At 37.4% G+C, this 12,934-nt stretch overlaps 1 protein-coding gene across 1 annotated transcript in view; it reads left to right on the top strand.

The window, feature by feature from the left end:
• LOC145425732 (uncharacterized) overlaps positions 1 to 12,934 on the top strand; it is a 67,279-nt gene that overhangs the window by 17,249 nt on the left and 37,096 nt on the right. The window lies entirely within an intron of this gene.

Raw genomic sequence — 12,934 nt, forward strand, 5'->3', positions numbered from 1 at the left:
GTGTTAAAAACAAAGACAAGTATCGCTACAGTCACTGTCTTTGCTTTTCGTGCTTTAGTTTTTGATCTTTGAAGTTTTTTAGGTTCTCTTGTTCTTTGTAAACTCTGCTATCACTTCCTGCTCTTTTTTTCACCTGCCAACCAATGAGCATTCAGAAATGGCCTACGTCATCTGGCTTCCAATGCCGTACAGTCAGGATCTTGTAGAAGTGCACCTGAGTACATCTGGGGCGGGTGACCCTCCTCAACCAAAAAGTGGATGGACAGGTTTGTGGGACAATAAAACCGGCTTAGTGTGTGAAGACTTGTTGGAACACTGCAGGATAGAACCGACCTAAATCCTCTGACTGCAGGAATTTGGCTCACATATGATGAAGCAGTTACCATCTCCATCATACTTGTTAGATGAGAGAAGGCAAGGAGTTGCAGAAAAGGGTGCTGGGTAGGAGTGCTGTAGATGTGATGGTGCAGGATAATGGACAGGTGGATGTGACAGTGGAGTAGACTGTCAACATCTGAGGAGCTCACTATAAGTCTTGGCTTCTTGGCTTTTGACTTCGTCTCCTTATCAGCGATTATGAAGCGATATTGTTTGAGTGGCGACACTTATCCACATACGTTCTATAGATTGGCATCTTGCGGCATCATAACAGTAGCTGGAGGCTGCGGTGAAGCAGGAGGAAGAGGCTGCACTAGTAAAAGATGAGTAAAGATCACAGGAATTGTAGATGCAGAGGGCTGTAAAGGCACAGCTTCAGATGTTAATATAGTTGATACAGAGGAGTCCGCCTGTTCTTGTTGTGCTGCATGCTAAGCCTGATATATGTGTAGGTGAATCCCTTGTAGCTGTTGTTGGACTGTGAACCACAACAAGGTAACTGCACGCTAGTTGAGGGAGACAACTGTAATGTGGCTAACATGCAGCTTTGTGGCATGAAGGGTAGGACAGGTGAGCACTCTGTGGATATGAAATCAATTTGACCATTTAGTCCATTTCTACTTAAATTAGATCAGCCTTCAAACTCTTTCATCTTCTGGTTTCTTGTCTACCAACATGCATCCAGCCACTCCCATCTATCATCTGGACTACAGGATATCTAGCGGTTTTCCCCAGGCTATAGGTGTCACTGCATTAATTGGTCTCAGTGGAGATGTTTGCCTTATTGTGCTGATTACAGGACAATGACGAGGAAGGTTAGGTGAGTTTAAGGCTACGTCCACACCTACACGGAGATTTTCAAAAACTCAGTTTTTGCGTTTATGTGTGGACGGGGAAAACAGAGAAAGCGCAGCATCAAAGGTGTGCGGCTTTTTTGATGTTACAAGGGCGGACTTACAGAAAATACTGTTAGTGTTAATTTTACTCTCTGCAGTGTTTAAATGTTTACATATACACATGAAGTTACTGTCCCTCCACACATAGGACTCAGTTCTGCTTCTATGCACCATCTTTGTTTACTCTTTCCCACCCAGGCTTCTAGACTTCTGATTGGCCAACATTACTACACGGTTAGGAATATATCGCCAACTGTTGCTTTGGCACATTCCTGGCATCGTTTTCCTTCATTTTTGGCGCGGGATCTTAAAAAAAAAACTTAAAAAAAACGGAAAATCTCCGTTTTCAAAAATACCACACTAGCTGTCCATGCCACACTAGCCTGGATAGATTTGAAAAAGGCGTCCGCGTCCATACTAGAGTTTTCAGTCGTTTTCACAGAGTGTGCGTCCATATTGAAATGGCCAAAAATGCTTACGTTCCAGTACTGCACATGCGTGCCGTTTATTTACTTTCCGGCTCTTTGAAACGTCGCGGTAGGATGTTGAAGAAAAGTACAGTTTTTTTAAATGGACTAACAATGAGGTGGAGTTGTTGCTGAGAGTAACGCAAAATTACAAAATTGCAAAAGCGAGTGAGAATTAAAGAATTTGAAGAAAAGCTATCTGGAGCATTTACAAACTGATATTAATCTTTAATAGGGCTGTCAAAATTGAGAGCAAGCAAGCCGCCATCTTGGTTGAATTGGTCACATGACTGCATCATATGACTAAAATGCGTCATCGTTTTTGAAAGTCTCTGTTTTTACTGTCCACACTGTGAAGTGAAAGCACAGCTTTCAAATGTATGCGTTTTCGAGAGCGTTTTGAAAATGCTGTGTTTTACATCAGCAAAAACGCCGTCTCAGTGTGGACAGGAGGCCAAAACAGAAAGTAAACAATGTGTTTTTACGATGCTTTAAGGACCATTTCTGAAAACTGCATTGAAACGCTGGTGTTTACAAGTCTTCTGTAAGACAGACTGCAGCTACCTAAGAATTTGGGTAATTGTCTTCAAAAAGTCCCAGAGACACGTTAAACACTGTTTTAATCCAGTCTTAATCCACCCAAGACTGAAAACATTATGTTATAGCGTGTGAGTGTGGGCTCCTGGAAAAGATAAATATTGAATATTGAATGAAATATTATTGGATGGACAATAATATGACCTTCTGCAGGGGTAGTATATGCTGCACAAGCAATATTTCACAATCTGTCCACCAGAGGGCGCTGTAGACCATAAATTTGCCTCCATTTTGTGAGGTTTGCAAGTTTTCCAATAGTAGCGCACAACTGTGGCAAAACTTCCAACAGCTATAGAGTAGAACAGCCATTTAACTGATTGTTTTTACAGCTTGATGCTATTAAAATAAACCACAAAAGCAATCTTAGTGATGTAATATCAGGAGTTCTATAAATAATCAATTAAAGAGATATTTAATCTTAACATTTGCAACCAGTTATAACCAGCATCATGATACTTAAACTGACAAACATATAACATTTACAGATTTATTAACATGCAACTCAATCACAAAAACCTTTATTACAACTGTGACACTGTGACCGCTCCATTAAGATACCAGATGCAGAGTGCTGCTGACCACCGGCATAAAGTTCCTTTGGGCGTGCTTGGCATTGTGTTTAGACGTCACAAGGCTTAATCAGAGCAGGGAGATTTACACAGTGTGTGTCAGTGTGATGTGTTGTAGTTTCAGAAGTCAGGATGCAGCTACAAAGCTTTTTGTTCAGTGTATACAAACAGCTGTGGCTCCATAAAGGCAGCATGCAGAGACTCAGTGTCTTATAATGAGAGGCTGCTTTCTCTCACACATTATGTTCACTTATTATCAGCACATGTGTTTCTATCGATCTGTGGTCAGTGAAACATCTGTGATTTTGATCTGGTTAGTAACAAGGTTTGTCAATCAGTTTTAGCTGCATTGTGTTAATTTGCAGCTCTGACACTGGGCTCCTGTCAGTGCACATGAGATGGATGTGAAAGGGTCTGCAGAATCTGTAGAGAATGTTATTTATTGTTCAGCATGGCTGGTTTGGTGGTGAGTGAGTGATGGTCATGGAGATCATATCCACTGACGGATGCACAGACCTCTGCAGGTTAGTCAGCAGCACCCTGACTGTCGTTAGGTATCAAGAGGAATTATTGGACTCACTGTCAGACCCTACACTGGTGCAGTGGGTCCTTGGTTTGTCCTGGTGCACAACAATGCGGTGGTGAGAGTATGCAGGCAGCTGACCTATAACAAAGAAAGGATTTCACCAGGACACAATCATTAGAAGCATCCCCCGATGTTGTCAGAGATCGATACAAACATGTGGAGGTCATACAAACTACTGAGAACCATTTTGAGTTCATACAATTAATTTTGGGGGTCTTTTTTTAACTTCAGCCCCCTGTAAGTTAATAACTTCCCATCATTTTGTTCTTAACACTTTACCCAAAGCATATCAGTGTAGATGTCAGCTTTGTTTATTTCCTCACTGCGATCTGATGTGTTTTAAAAGATTTCCTTTAATATCTTTGAGATATAATATATTTATAAAACAGCTGCTGTTATACACAATGAGCTCTTTGGTTGTTACAAACAGCACTGCTTTAACCCTCTGAGGTTTCTACTGAAGGTGATAGGTAAATCTAACCCTGTGCTATGGAAATACTTAATTTGGATTGGCTGTCTTTTTTTTTTTTAAGAGGACAAGAGCGGCGAGGTCTATCGCGATAGTTTAATTTTTCTATCGAGAAAAAGTTATTTCGCGATACATATCGTTATCGTTCTATCGCCCAGCTCTACTTGCCACAAGAGCACTGTGCCACCTACCAATAGAAAGGAAAAAATAATGTGCATATTTCCACGAGAGAAATCCCACGCCTGATTCTATCCTAGCCTGCTTTTTACATCCAACACAAAAACTGCAGTCGTGGTGCTTTCGATTGTACTCAGAACTCGGAAATTCTGCCTTCTGAATAGGAAGATGTAGGTAACACCAGACTGCAGATGAGCTGCATACAGAGCTGGACTGGGACAAATAAATCGTCCCGGGCATTTTGACTAGAGACCGGCCCACCATTATAGGAAAAATCATAAAGCCTTTGAATGAAAATAAACACTGTTGTGACAGTGATGTACACTGTTCTGATGGTATATATGTATCAATCTATCAATAGTTTGTTGTAAGACTCAGATAATTATTTTTTTTTAAAAGTGAGACATTTGAAATGAGAATAAGAAAGTATTTCCTTGTTAATGCCCTACCTGGCCCCCCAGGCAACACTTTGCTAGATCCACACCTGCACAGTTACCAGCTGTCAGCTACGTAAAAAAAAAAGGATCCTGGGGTTATTTGTCTCTCAGAAACAGTTCATAACTTCCCTTCAACTCATTCATGTCACCTAAAAGGTAAACCTGTTTCTCCATCACAGCTCTGATGGTGGCGAGGTGTGGACAGCTCTCTGATGGACTCGTCAGATCCTGAGTGATTACAGCCGGATTGGCGTCCTTGCGGTGGTGCCGTAATGTTTGGTGATAAGAAAAAAATTCCAAATAATTCTGGCTATAGATTTTGTTTGGGCAAACAAAGGTACTAATAATTGACATCAAAGAGAGACAAAATGGCAAAGATGAAGAAAGTCGAAGAAGATCTGGAAGAGATTAAGCATTCACTTAATTCGTTAACGTCGGAAATTGAAAAAGTAAATAAGCAACAAGGAATATTAATGTCGATGATGGAGCAAATCAAAGAACTAAAAGATCTGGTCAAGGAGAAAGATAAGACAATCCATTTTTTGGAAAGGAAGGTGGACGACCTAGAACAGCAGGCTCGACTCGAGGAAATGGTCATTACAGGTCTGGAAACTAAACACAGAACATATGCGAGAGTTACCGAATCTGGGACTGGTGCAAAACGAGGAGAGGACGTGCCCCCGATGGAGGAGCTACAATCGTTGGAACGGCAGGTTGTGGAATTCTTTTCGAGTAAAAATCTTCCCCTGCATAGTAACAATATATCTGCATGCTATACTCTTCCTAGAAGGCACAAAAATGCTCCTCCAGCAATTGTAGTGAGATTTGTTAATCGAAAACACAAAGTAGAATTGCTGAGACGGTCCAGCCTTTTGAAAGGAAGTGGAGTATATCTGAATGAACATCTTACAAAAAGAAATGCAGATATTGCAAGACAAGCTCGTATTTTACGGAAGGAGAAAAAGATTCAAGCAACCTGGACCAGGAATTGCAAAGTGATGATTAAACTGAATGGAACACCAGAAGAAGCCAAGGTTGTAACGATTAAGGAACTTGAGGAATTGGACAATTATACGTGATAATATGATTAAGATAGACAAATGGTTGCGACCAATTATGGCTATAACTAGTTTATTTTTGGCAAGGTCAAATGCTACCTCGGGAGGAAAAGGACAAAAGGAAATTGTAAAATTGGATATGGAAGATAACAAGATCAACGGACTTTAAAATATGTTGATAAATGAATGTGAGATTGCTTAGGATCTTTTCTTTCCTTTTTCAGTTTTTTTTTTTCTCCTTCTTTTCTCTTTTTTGTTTCCTTCTCTTTCTTATGAGGTAATAGATAGCGCTAGAATAATTTATGCATTATGTTTGACGACACAGATTATAAATCATATGATTTTGAAGTAGGTATTGACCCTGAAAGGAATGTGCTTAATACAATTAATGTCACATGTGATTATTTTACAGAGGAGCAATTCAGGGATAAGGTTGATATAGCCAATACATTTTCTTTAATTCATATTAATTGCAGAAGTCTTTATAGAAGTTTTGCTTCGATTGAAGATTTTCTGTATAGTCTGAGAGGCAAGTTTCAAATAATTGCTCTGTCTGAAACATGGTTAGATGAGAATAAGGGTTGTAATTTTTGTATTGAAGGATACGATTTGTACTTTGTGAATAGAATTAAGACAAAGGCAGGAGGGGTGGCACTTTTCGTTAATTGTGATTTGAAATGTAAAAAAGTTGAATGTATGTCTGTTGTTATGGATGATTTAATGGAGTCTGTGACAGTAGAATTGGATATAGAAAAGAGAAGTAATATAATTGTAACGTGTATATATAGGAAACCGGGATCACAGATTGAGTTATTTACAGAAGCAGTAGAAAATTTATTGAGTAAGGTTAAGGGAAATAAGACTGTATGTTTGTGTGGTGATTATAATATTGATCTTTGTAAAGTGACAAATGATAAGGCTTCGTCAGATTTTTTTGAATTATTATATGGTAAAGGATTTTATCCTTTAATTATAAAGCCGAGTAGAATAACGGATAAATCAGAAACACTAATTGATCATATTTTTATTAATAGTTTGGAGAATAATATTGAAAGTGGCCTCATCATAAATGATATAAGCGATCATCTACCAGTCTTTTTTATTTTCGATTTAAATATGAAAAGAAAGAAAGAAGCTAGTTTTGTGAGTTATAGAAGGTTAAGAAATGATGAAGCAATTAATAGGTTTAGACAAGATCTCATGGAAACGGACTGGAAGGAGGTTTATGTTAATGAGGTCAACATTGCATACGGAGTATTTCTAAATATATATTTGGCCTTGTATGATAAACATTGTCCATTGATATCATTTAAGCATAAGAAAAAGAATATAAATATGAAACCTTGGATAACTAAGGGTCTTGCAAATGCGTGTAAAAAGAAAAATAATTTATATAGGGAGTATATAATATATAGAACTAAAAATGCGGAAATGAAATATAAACTATATAAAAATAAGTTGGTATTAATATTGAGGAAAGCTAAGAAAGATTACTATAATAAAGTTTTTCAGGAAAACAAAAATAATATTAAGGGCATTTGGAATATTTTTAAAGAGGTATTGGGTAATAAGAACACACCCAAAGTTCGGCCTAATTATTTTATTAATAATAATCAAGTTGTTAAAGATAAGACCGAAGTAGCAAACGAATTCAATTCTTTTTTTGTAAATGTTGGACCTACCTTAGCAAATTTAATCAGGAAAAATGATGATCCAGGAGATGAGGAAGCCTGGATAGGTGATAATAGAATGGTTAATTCCATATTCTTAGCCGATACTACCATAAAAGAAATAGTAGCAATCGTAAAAAATTGTAAAAATAAAAAATCTACTGATTGTGAAGGTTTAGACATGGTCATAATTAAAAAGACAATAGATTGTATAAGTACTCCTCTTTGTTATATTTTTAATCTTTCGCTACAGTCAGGAGTATTCCCTGACAGAATGAAAGTGGCAAAAGTAATACCATTATATAAATCAGGAGATAAGCATAGTTTTAACAATTATAGGCCAGTGTCTCTTTTATCACAGTTTTCAAAATTGCTAGAAAAACTCTTTGCACAAAGACTTGATAGTTTTATTGAAAAATATCAACTAATACATGAAAACCAATTTGGATTTCGTAAAAATAGGTCAACGGCATTAGCGTTGTTGACTTTTATTGAAGATATTTCATCTGCAACACATAATAATAAATACACAGTGGGAGTATTTGTTGATTTAAAAAAAGCTTTTGATACGATACAACATTCTATTTTGATTTCTAAATTGTATAACCATGGAGTGAGAGGAGTAGCATTGAATTGGTTAATGAGTTATTTAGAGAATAGGTTGCAATATGTTTATTATTTTGGCAATACTTCTGAAAGACTGAAGATTGTATGTGGTGTTCCTCAAGGTTCTATTTTGGGACCTAAACTCTTTAATTTATATATTAATGATATTTGTGACGTATCTAAAAGGTTAAATTCGATTTTATTTGCAGATGACACAAATTTTTATTGCTCTGGAGAGAATTTGAAAGACTTGGTTGAAATTATGACTTCTGAGATGTTAAGAATAAAAAAATGGTTTGATGTAAATAAATTATCTTTGAATCTGACAAAAACGAAATATATGATATTTGGCAATCGTGTAAAGGAGGATAAAGTCATTATGTTTATAGAGGAAGAATTGATTGAAAGAGTTACTGAATTTCGTTTTTTGGGTGTAATAGTGGATGAGAATTTGACATGGAAATCTCATATTGAACATATTAGAAAGAAAATGGTCAAAAGTATTTATATTCTGGGTAGTATAAGAGATTTATTAAATTATAAAACAATGCGTATTTTATATTTTTCTTTGTTTTTTTCATATATCAACTATTGTGTTGAAGTTTGGGGGAATACATATGAGAATACCATAAAACCTTTAAACCTATTACAGAAGAAAGTTATACGAATAATTCATAATGTTAAATATAGAGAACATACAAACAAATTATTTATAGAATCAAGATTATTAAAATTAGGAGATTTAGTGAAATTACGGACATTATTAATTATGTTTAAGGCTAAAAATAATATTTTGCCTTTTAAGTTACAAAGAGTATTTTTGATGTGTTCAAGGGGAGAAGAGAATAGAAGGAAATTTTATTTTAAACATCAGTTAGCCAGGACTACACAAAGATTAATGAGCACAACGGTTAGGGGTATAAGACTGTGGAATTCACTTCATTATAATTTAAAGAATTGTATAAATCTACAATGTTTTAAAAAGTGTTATATGTTTAAAACGATAACTCAGTATGAAGAATGCGAATGAATGTGATGTTGGTTTGGGATTCGACCGGAGAGAAATGTCAATATTAGTTTGTTCCTGATTTTTGGTGCCCATCGGTGATATAAGTTCGATGGTAGATAGGGGGCAGGGTTTAATAAGAATATTTTCTTCTTCCTGCTCCTTTTCACACATGGTTGTTGTGTTTTGTTGATAGAAGATGTGGTTGTTTTGTTTGATTTGTAGTACCAAGTGTGAAATAAATAAAAATGAAATGAAATGAAATGATCCAGTAAGGACATCTCCTGGTTTCATCTTCATGTTTCCCTCTCACCAGATAACCAAACCGATATCATGACCAGCAGCTTTACAGCTGTGGCTCCAGCAAACATCAGCTGATACTAGAAATTAATATTAAATAAATTTCAACAACAGCTGATCAAGCTTAAACGTGCTGCTGTTGTTTACCACGACATCTGCTGGTTTCCTCTTTCTGGCTCAAAGTGGGCGATAAATAAACAAGAGAGAAAAGCCGATCAGCTGATCATTGATCAGTTTCATGATTGAAGTAGAAACAGGAGAGGGAGGGTGAGAGAATGAGAGGAGAAGAGGCAGCTGTGCAGCATAAACACAGAATAACTCCAGCTTTGTGTCTTTTTCATTGTAGCTGAAGTCCGGGACAAACTGTTCCTTTTCACCTCAATAAGAAACGCGTAATATTTTCTCTGAATACGAGACGATTCCGTTTTTTTACGGGAAGGTTGGCAACTCTAATAATTAACCTTATGAACAAAATAAAGTTCAACATCAGTAACAAGCACCCACCCAGCTGTATAGAAACTCCGTCATGCTAGCTAGCACGCAGTACGAAAAAGTCAGCATAATGAAAATAAACTCCACCTAAACTTGGTTCATATCTGACCCAGAGAGACTGCAGGTCATAACTTCTTACCTGGAGTTCAGTTCACCTGACACTCTCGGACCAGCGGCTGCTTCGGATCTCTCCTCTTGCCTCCCTTTTCCTTCATCCACCTGCTGGCCTCCACCACTTGCTAATGTTATTGAATCTGTGGAAGCTCCGCGATAGCCACCGCATGAAGTAACGAATAACGAGCCTATTTAAATCCCAGTAACGAGTAACGCGTTCCTGGTTTTGGCATAATAACTAGCTATCGTGCTCGTTACCACAATAATAACGTAGTTACTGTAACGCGTTACTTAATAGAATAACATTGCTCTCAGTGTTATTCACTGAAAATACCAACAGACTCAGACTTTTAGAACAAACTAAAAGTCAGATCAGCAGAAACAAGAACACGGAAATGTTTCCTGTAACTGCGTCGCTCTGCTCGACTTTGCTGTTTGTCGGTGTCTTCGTGTTTGTCTCTGTTTATAAACCAAACAGTGTTTCCCTCTGGAATAAAATAAAGAGGAATAAACATCAGTCTGGTTTACATGGTACTTCCCAAAAAATTAGTTGCAGTTTGCCTGTGTGTGTAACGGCATCTCGAGATGTGGTGGTTTCTGTGTGGATTCATCCGCTTGGTGAGCGGTGTTGTTCCCAGCACAGAGACAAAGAAGTGTAATGTGTGTGTCAGTGTGATGTGTTGTAGTGTCAGGAGTCAGTATACAGCTACAAAGCTTTTAGTTCAGTGTATACAAACAGCTGTAGCTCCATAAAGGCAGCATGCAGAGACTCACAGTGTCTTATAATGAGAGGCTGCTTTCTCTCACACATTATGTTCACTTATTATCAGCACATGTTGTTGAAGTCAACAGTTGTACTTTAACCTTTAACCTCTCTGCTCTGTGTTGTTTCCACTTTCAGACCAGAAAACCATCACAGCTGAGTCTGGACAACTCGTCACTCTGACATGTCGAGTCCGAAACAACAACATCATAGTTGTAAAGTGGACATATATGACCTTCCAAAAAGAATATGTGCTTTTGTACCGGGATGGCCAGTTTGATCCAGAAAACCAGCATCCATCTTTTAAGAACCGGGTGGATCTGCAGGACAGACAGATGAAGGATGGAGACGTGTCTTTGATTCTGAAGAATGTGACGATTAATGACACTGGAACATATGAGTGTCGTGTCTTCCTGGGAGTCAGACAACCGTTGAAGCTCATCAGCATCATCCACCTTCATGTTGTTCCTCCAGGTGAGAGAGTAGAGTTGAGTGTGTGTGTGATCAGAGGTGAAGCTGCTTCCTGGTTGTTGATGTTTGTTTGTAAAGATGTTGTTGATGAGACTTTGTAGAAAGCAGCTGGTCTGAGTGATGTGATCAGAGTGCAGTAGATAATGTCTGACAGCAGTTTGAAGAGGAAATGGATTCTGTTCTGTTCTTCACTCATCACCTACCTGACAGCTGACACCTCACACCTGTTTCTCACCTGCAGGTCAGACAGGAGGAGACACAGAGGATGGAGGGAAGGAGGATGGAGGGAAGGAAGCAGGAGGGAAGGAGATATCTGTTAGACTGATCGTTATCCTGTGCATTTCTGTTGTTGTTCTTGTTGCTGTTGGTTTTTTGATCTACAGAAAATATGAACAACGACAGTGTCGGGAATTATTCCAGCCTCCCAGTGAAATGCAGCAGCTTTGAGCTTCTTACATGGTGATGCTTGGTAAGAGAAGCAACAAAGGCAGGAGTAAATCTGACTGAAGAACCTAAAACAATAACATCTACAAAACCAAAAGAGTTGATTCAATTAAAACATTTTTTCACAGCAGAGACAATGTTAAATAAAAAGCTAACTGTCTCTCAATAGGATAAAAAAGACATTTATTATTTTACTACTACTACTACTACTACTACTATTATTATTATTAGTAGTAGTAGTAGTATCAGGAAGAAATGACAAGGATCAGTTAATCAATCCATAATGGGAAACTACAATTATTAAAACTTGTAGGTTATTTTAACTGTAATATCACAATGCAATTAAAAACTAAAAATTCTCCAGTATCTGTGGGAGAGACCTCAGAAATTAGACCCAAAATGATCCAAGAAAAATCAAAGACATTTTAATCAACAGGCAAAGTTTATGCTAGATGCTGCCTAATATTGAATAAAACATTATATTCTAAACATTTCTGTTAGCATTTCATGTTCTTTACATGTATTGTTGTGTGCTTACTTCCAACACTTCTCTGAATTTTCAACAGCTGTTTATACCACACAGACTGATCCTCACGTAGCTGTTACTACAAACAGTAACTGAACCAGCTAAACAACACAAACATGTGAAGATGAACATATGAATTACTGTGGATCGTAGGTCATCAATAACAATCTGATGGAGTTCAGGATCTATTTAACAACTATAATTTTAAATCTTTTGGTAATAAAACCAAAGATTTAAAATTTAAAAATTATTTCTGTAACACTAAGATGTTTCCTGTGATCTGTGAAGCTTTTTGAAATTTACATTCTGTTTTCTGGCTGTCAGTTTAAATATTTCAAGAGCTGGTCACATTTTTGTTATTCATTTATTTTACTCTTTTTGAATGTTTTTACTTATAATTTCTTTTTAGCCTTATTGTTGTCTTAACTGAGTCTATTCATGTGTTTTTGTGGCTGTAAATGTGTTTTTCTCTGTGACGGCCAGTGGGCTGGCCTTGTGTTTTGCTTTTTCTGTTACCTGTTTCTTGCAGGTAGGTGGAGCTGACCCAATTATAGATGCAGCACACCTGAGAAGGCCAGTCCCAGTGTATATAAAGACACCTTGACGGAACCAGCTGTGTTGCTCTGGCTCTCTCCATCATTTGGAAGTTTCAGTTATGGCTGTTATGTCCTTTAAGTTGTGTTTAAGTTGCTTTACCTTATTTTCATTAAATATGTCTTACAGCCTTTAAAAACCTGTGTGTGGTCTCCCACTTGCTTGTCATTTCCTCTGAGCCGGGTTGTCTCTTTTCTCTCTTTCTCTATTAAAGCAGTTGATGCAGATTTGATCTCAGCTGCAGTCAGTTTCAGTTTTTTTGATCTACAGAAAATAAACAAGAACAGAGTAAAGATTCATACCAGCCGCCAGCT

Source organism: Astatotilapia calliptera, chromosome 3 (genome assembly GCF_964374335.1).
Source record: "Astatotilapia calliptera chromosome 3, fAstCal68.1, whole genome shotgun sequence".
Lineage (NCBI taxonomy): Eukaryota > Metazoa > Chordata > Actinopteri > Cichliformes > Cichlidae > Astatotilapia > Astatotilapia calliptera.